Consider the following 7889-nt stretch of genomic DNA (forward strand, 5'->3'; position numbering starts at 1 on the left):
GATACGCGGCGATTGTGGTTAATGAGCTGCCGGAAAATGCCAACGAATTAGCAATGTCCTGTCGCGCGATATTCAAAGTACTTTGAATTTGGCTCCTTTCTTCGCCGGCCAAGACACGGCGCGACTTTTTTTTTTCATGTGCGTACGATATGAAAACGAGAGGCAGTACGATTAACGTAGACGGACGTTAAGTAAGATGTGACTATTGGTTTGTGTGATTACGGGAGAAAGCAAGTGAGGCCAAAGCAATGTTACTGAGCAGAGGTTTGCGAAATCTCTTGATTCGATGATTCGCTCATTATTATAAAGATATTTTATATTCATCCATTTATTTGTTCTACGCATCAATTTCCCTTTTTTTTTTCTTTTTTTTTTTTTTTTATTTCATTTATACTCGTCGTAAACAAGTCGTAGTTTCTTATTTCATCGACCTTTTCCATCCACTCACACTTCCTAGCTGCTATAGAGTCTTCTTCCGTGACAAAAGTAAATGAAAATCGATGTCTTAAAGCACGTTCTTTTTTCAATTATAATTTGACCAAACTTTATACCATTCAATCATATTGCCCAAATTTATATTAGAAATTCTACTAAAAAAAAGTGTTTTTTGAATAGTATCCTTTCCAATTGAGAAAGCGACTAGTTGCTTTTTTTCTTTCTTTCTTTTTTGTTTTCTTTCTTATACAGAACTGAAAATAATTATCAATCATAATTTCTTTCTTTAACTATTCTATTATTTAATGCATAGCGATAGAGTCTAGTCCATATAAAATTAGTTGTTTCGATCGATGCTCGGCTCGATAAGAAAATAGAATTCCAATTTGACACGATGTATTTGCCAAATTGACGAAAATTTATTTTTCATCGGTATTTACATAATACTCCATTTTCTATGACATACGTATATTTTCGATGATAATTTTTTGAAAATTATATGGGAGAGAGTACTACGGCAGGTGGAGAAAGCTAGATACTTTCATTGATTTCTATATTATAATATAGAATTGGAATGTTATTCATTTTATGATGAAATATCTATTCTTTTATTTTCAATTTTATTATCTAAACTTTAAAATTGATAAAAGCTTGATAATTGAATATTATTAAAAGAAAAGAATAACGATATTTCACAGCACATAGAATAAGAATTATAACGATCACGACACATTAATAAATAAATTAAATTGGAAATAATGTGATGTAAAATATTTTCGACTTCATTATTTTAAACACACCATAATAAATATTCAAATGTAATGGATAATTTGAATCCTAATACAACTTAAGAATCTTTTAATATGCAACCTTATTGTTTGTGGAAATACAAAGTAGTTTAATGAATTATAAATTTAAAATTAGATTATGTAACTATGAAAAATCAAAACAATATATATATATATATATATATAGAATATAGTACAAAGAAAGAAAGGATCGGTTTAATTTAATAATAACTTTATTCCTTATAAATTATTATGATTATTGAACTGCAAATTATTTTACATTGAAATTGTGCATATTCTCTATAAAATTGATTCTTCTATTTGTTACTAAATTTTTTACATCGAATAAAAATGTTACACATAAAAATTGAAATTCCACGATCTAAAATAATTATAATTATTGAAATATTTAACTATACATTTCATATTTTAAGTGCGGAGCTGTATTTTCTTTCCCGTCACTAAAGTAAAGTTTAAGATTATCGTATATCTGAAACAAAGTGAAAGTAATTTACGTTAGTTTAATTTAAATTTCAGCTTTAACTTCTTTATTAAGTAATATATTTTTTGTTGTAAGATTTTATAAAAATCAATGTTTTCTTTAGAGAAATCACGAATTGGATTATGTTAAATTATGTTTAAAAGATTTTTTCTTTTTTTTTTTTGGAAATCTTTACGGTGTTTCAAATAAAAATATTTATTTTGGCAGACGATTATTTATTCTTTTATCTATTTTCATTCATCTTGTGCATTATAATTCCAAATAAAAATATAACACTTTATATGCTTTACGTTAATGTATTTATATGTGCATTTATTTAATCATAGGTGCTATACTCGATATTATTAAAAAATTCTACAAATACAAATAAGCAGCTTTTTACAATAATGTAAATAACGTGCAGGTTCAATGAATTAAAATTATAGATTGATAATTTAAATATTTCTAATATTTGTCAATTTATAAGATAAGTTAAATATTTAAGAGAATCGTTAGAGAAGATCGGCATATCAAGTAATTGAAGCGACATATCGTTCTATTATTTATTATAGCGCACAAGTATAAGACTTGTATATGGATTTTCATGTATTTCCTAAAATGGCGCAGTGAGAAGGTGGAGGAAGGAGAGAGAGAGAGAGAGAGAGAGAGAGAGAGAGAGAGTTCCAGTTTTCAGTCAGGTTTTATAACTTTCTTATTTTTTTTTTATTTTTTTTTTCGAATATCAGGGTAAAGACGTTCTCTTAATTAATTTCTGATTTATGGATGATTTCTTTAATTGCATAGAAATGTTGTATTTTATTTTATAAAATTATTCTTAATATATAGTATTAAATTAATTAACAAAGGACAATTGACGCTACATAAGGAAACGAACGAAAAAACGTCTTCTTATGTAATTTCTATAATGTTGTCATTCACGAACGTTTACGTTTTCATATCAGGCAAAACACTCGTGCATGTAGAATTAAAAATTAACATAATATTTCAAATGTCTTTTATATAAAAAGAAAAAAAAAAATAAAAATACTTATACATACACGAACAAAGTGTATGAATAATTTTTTTTTTTTTTTTTCTTTTTTAAATCTTGTAATATAAACAAAAATTTATTTATAGATTATATATATATATATATATATATATATATATATATATATTTGTTGGAATTGTACATGTAAAATATTTTTAAATATTTTTAATTTATCATCGAAGCAACTACAAGTATGTATAGTTGAATATTCTGAATCACCTCCAGCAATTTACATTATTATTTAACAATTTCGTGATATTTTGATCGTTTAAATTGTCGACTCATAATTTCATACATTCTTTTTGACATTTATTATCTTTATAATTCATATGAATGGGCAACTTGTTTTATTTTTATAATATTCTTTCGAGTATTTCTTTGGTCAAGGTCATGGAGGAAGATTTTTATAATGGATTCTTGAATTTACGGTATTATCGTTATATCATCACTTAACAATGAGTAAAAATTTTAGTGCCATTTTAATATTTTGACAAACATCGAAGACTTTGTCTTAATTTCTATTAGATGCTGCACTTATATTGATTTAAAATTCATTTGATAGAAAATTTTTCGTACATCCCATCGTATTTATGTTGTAGATATTTTAAAGTTTATCATACGAACTCTCGGTAGTGTTTTTATATTGCTACGATTAATTTGACGATAGCGCATTTATTCTTATAAAATACGTCAATCGTAAATTTTGCAGCTTCCTTATAATTTTCTAGGTTTATAATTTCTATTTGTTATTTCACTTTCTACGGATGTATTTTTATTTTTAAACTCTAATACGTGACATTAACTTTTATTTAAATTGGAGTGAAAATTAAAAGTATTTTCTTGATGAAGGCTAATGAACATAATAACAATCTTCATAATTACTTAATGCAATAGTGCGCATAGCACGTAGAAATAAACATTTAATGTCCCGACGAGACAAGATAAAATTAAATTAGCATTGGAATAAAAGCGGTAAAACTAATGTGGTGAAGTTAGATATAATAAGTGATTGATATTTACGGGAGCACCGACATAATACAGCCGGTAATGATTATCTTACGAGTTCACTTGATCGCAGCAATTATATTTGCAAGTCTGTGAAAAGCAACAAAAGTATATCGAATAATCATAAAATGTTGCCAAGAAAATAAAAAAAAAAAAAAAATATCTTAAGCATTGCGTAGGTTTATTTGTGCAATACGTACGTAATGGTAATATGAACGTAATCGAATGTTTTTTTTTTTTTTTAACTGATAACTACGAATATTTTGGAAGGTTGTAATGTAAAGCTATTCATAAAAAGGTATGAATTATTTAAAAAGTCATTGTTGTATTAAATATCTTAGCTGTTAAACACGTATTTGTCACATATTAATATTAATAAAGACCCATTCCTTTGGAAAATCCGAGGCTCAATATTAAATTATCTCTAATAATTATGATTAATTTAAGATCGCTTTAAGCGTAATATGAAGTTTTGTAATGCATTTTATAAAACTATGTACTAATCTATATATTGACATTTTGTTTTATTAAAATATAATTTACGTATTCGATGCATCAACGAATAGAAAAAAAAAGGCCAACAAACTCAAGCCTATGAAAGTAAATAGCAAAGCAAAGCTATGGACGCGCATAGTTGATTTTATTCGGGAATTTCGCACAATCGACCTGTCGGCCATTTGTTTATACATGCGTACCACCCACCACCACACATTCCCCCAGGGTTTCCACCTGGTGTAAAGATTTCTTTCTTTCTTCTTCTTTTTTCTTTTTTCTTTTTTCTCTCTCTCTCTCTCTCTCTCAAGGCCAATATTTACTCACCACTGCGTATTTACATAGTACACACGCTTCGTGTGTATTGTAAGATTATCAACCGAAATTCATCGGTTTCAATCGACGATAGTATTGGTCATTGGCGCTAGGCAATTCTCCCCTAATAATACAAATAATGTAATTTTAAATTAACGAAAATATTGCCCATTTTTCAATACTCACTTATTTTATTCATATTCCTGGTGGATGCGGAATTTAAATTTTAAAAAAAATATCGAAGGTATCACACACATACATACATCGTAGGTACTAGTCGAGATCAAATAATCGAATTTGAATTTTAATCGTTAAATTAGTCCGCGCATCATTACGTAGTATAATAAAACCAAGGTATTTTAATCCAGTAAATTAGTATATACGTGTGTGAATGCGCGTGCACGGGTGCGTACACACTCGCATTTCTTTGAATAATTATGATCAATTTCATTTCGTATTTATAGAGCGAAAATTACGACGCAGACAAGTTTTGAAAATTAAACTTATTTAAATTTCAATAGCATTTCTTTTCATTTAGTTTATTTATCGTTGAGTGTAATTTCAAATTTATCTACGCGAAAGCTCAAAAATTTATAAAAAAGAACGTCCACGTGAAGGATTAGATCGAGATCCGCAAATTAATAAGCACATTTGTCAAGAAAAAAGAAAAACGTTTTGAATTTATTTACCTTATTTTGCGCTTAAATTAACATGAGACTACAGCCGATATTTATCACTTGAGAATAGAAAAATTACGGATATGCAGTACTTATGCAGTGGGTATGAAAGATTTCCGTAAATAAATAAAGTTTATAAAAAAAAAAAAGCTTCAAGTAGACCTTGAGAAAAGGAACGTTCGAGCTGTCAAAAATTTTCAAAGTGTCTCGAGGGCGATGACTTACCAACAATTTATTATCATTTAAATAGCCTAGAACACGATGAAATCCATTGATAATGTGATAAATCATCGCGAGACTAATAAATAAACTAATACCGGCAATGGGACCAGACAGTTGGCGAAGAAAAGTCGCTCGCCCACGATGGAAAGCCAGCCGCGTTCCATGAGAATTCGCCGCCGTGTGTTCCCAGACTTGCACGCGAAAATACCATTTCAACGTCCTCGCTGGTTTTTTTTTTTATTGGATGGTGTGTGCGCGTGCGCGCGAGGGACTATCTCCTCGAAACTTTCTCGTCGATTGCCGAGCGACGACGGCGAGATTTCGGAACCGCGCAGGTGAGAGTGAACGGAAATCCGGCGCAGTAAAACCCAGTCTTCCTTCTTGCTCTGGCCAAAGGGCGTTTTAATGCTCGGCACCGCATTACTTGGGTATGACTTTATTTTATCGTTCTATACGCGCGTGGCAATTTGCCGACAATGAGCTTGCATATAATGCTTCGGTAGCAAAAAAAAAAAAAAAAAAAAAAAAAAAAAAAATAAAAAAAAAAAAAAAAAAGAAGAAAAATAAAAGAAAAAAGATCACCGGCACCTTTATTATTGCCCCCGATCTAGCCGTATCGGCGTATTCTTCACTTTTCAACGTGAAATACTTCATCTTGTAAAAAGTGAAATTTCAAACCCAAAAGCATAATGTTTTACCGAGGAAAGTCAAAACTATGGGAGGGAACAGTATTATGTTTATGAAGATGTTGAGGCTTCGTTTTATGAGATCCGAGTCCAAATCTAACGAAATAACAATCACAATGCATTGTCCAATGACGTCGGTTTAATGTATTTTGTTACGTCCTCATTTCTATCTACATTTTAAATTCTCTCGCATTAACTTTCAACTTAAAAGTACTTTTAATGCGCTTATATTAAGTCAGGTTTGAAAAGCTAATGCTCGTTAAAGCGCTTTCTTTATTTTTATGTGATAAAACAGTTTGCGCAAACTAGATAATTGTTATTCAGCAATGAATATCAATATTATATTTGTTTGGCCTCAGTGTGTATATGATACATGAGCATACGCGATAATAGAAAGTCTTAAGCTAATTTTTTTGAAATTTTTTAAGTTTTACGCTCTTTTGTAAAAATACACCGAGATTCTATTTATTTTTTATTTTATGGTATTTTAGCATTTTAGCAATTTACCATAAATATTAAGATGATTATTGATTATAAATGGAAATGTATATTATAGATATTTTTAAAACTCCTGTTTGTGTTGGAATTTATTACTAAAAATTTTAATATACGTTGACAATATAAGATGTATGATTTACATAATATACGCTCACTTACATTTATTTAAAGCACTTTCTTATCATTAAATAAATTTCAACACAATAAATTAAATAATTTACGAGTAAAACTACATAAATGTTGTCACTACTAGAAATTTAACAAATAATTAATACAAAATTGAAGCTCCCTTAATTTAGTATTGCGTGATAAATAAAAGCAATCTGCTTTTTAATCATCTTCATACGAATATTTAAATAATCAATTAAATTATTTGGTTATTTAATGAACAGTGACCTCAATCTATATAGTAAATATCTCTAGAAATTTTATCAATGTTTTTAATCTAATTGCTTTGATAAGATAAAATATCCAAGGAGTATCTGTATATTCGTTATTCATATAATTAAATTAATAGACAAATAAAATTTGTCGCTTTTAAGTTCATTTCTAACAATCATATTAAATACAAATTTCATCAAGTTACAATTTCCAATTATTCTTAATATTTAAACATTTTTATTAAATTTTTTATGGGGCTAATTTAAAAATTAATTTGCAAAAAACACATTATTATTATTGTATGTATTTGTTATTTAATGGCGAAGTTAAAAAATTTATAGTTAAATTTTTAAAGTATTAATGGTAATTACGGAATTATGTGCAAGTCAATATTGACATTAATATATCTTTTATTTAAAATTTTATTTAAAAGAATATAAAATCATTTTTTAACGAAACATAATATACAAAATATATAAGAAATAATATACATAGAACATAAATCATTAATTTTCATTAGTGAGAATCATTCATTTTGGCCCTTGATAAATAAATCTGTTTGAGACTAAATAAATTTAACGAATACATTTTGTAAAATAACATTCGTAAAATGTGTATATAAGTATAATAAGATTATATTATATATATATATATATATATATATTTTTTTTTTTAAAAAGTTCTCTTCTAACTAATTTCTTTATAGCCATAACAGAATATTTATACCTGATGTCATGTAAGCAGTTCTAAGATGTTAAAAGTACTGGTCATTATTACTTGGTCATAAGAACAAAAGAAGAAATGAGAAGCAATTGATTATCGTAAAAAAAAAAAAAAAAAAAAAAAAAAAAAAAAAAA

The sequence above is a fragment of the Ceratosolen solmsi genome, unplaced genomic scaffold, assembly GCF_000503995.2.
Source record: "Ceratosolen solmsi marchali unplaced genomic scaffold, CerSol_1.0 scaffold61, whole genome shotgun sequence".
NCBI lineage: Eukaryota > Metazoa > Arthropoda > Insecta > Hymenoptera > Agaonidae > Ceratosolen > Ceratosolen solmsi.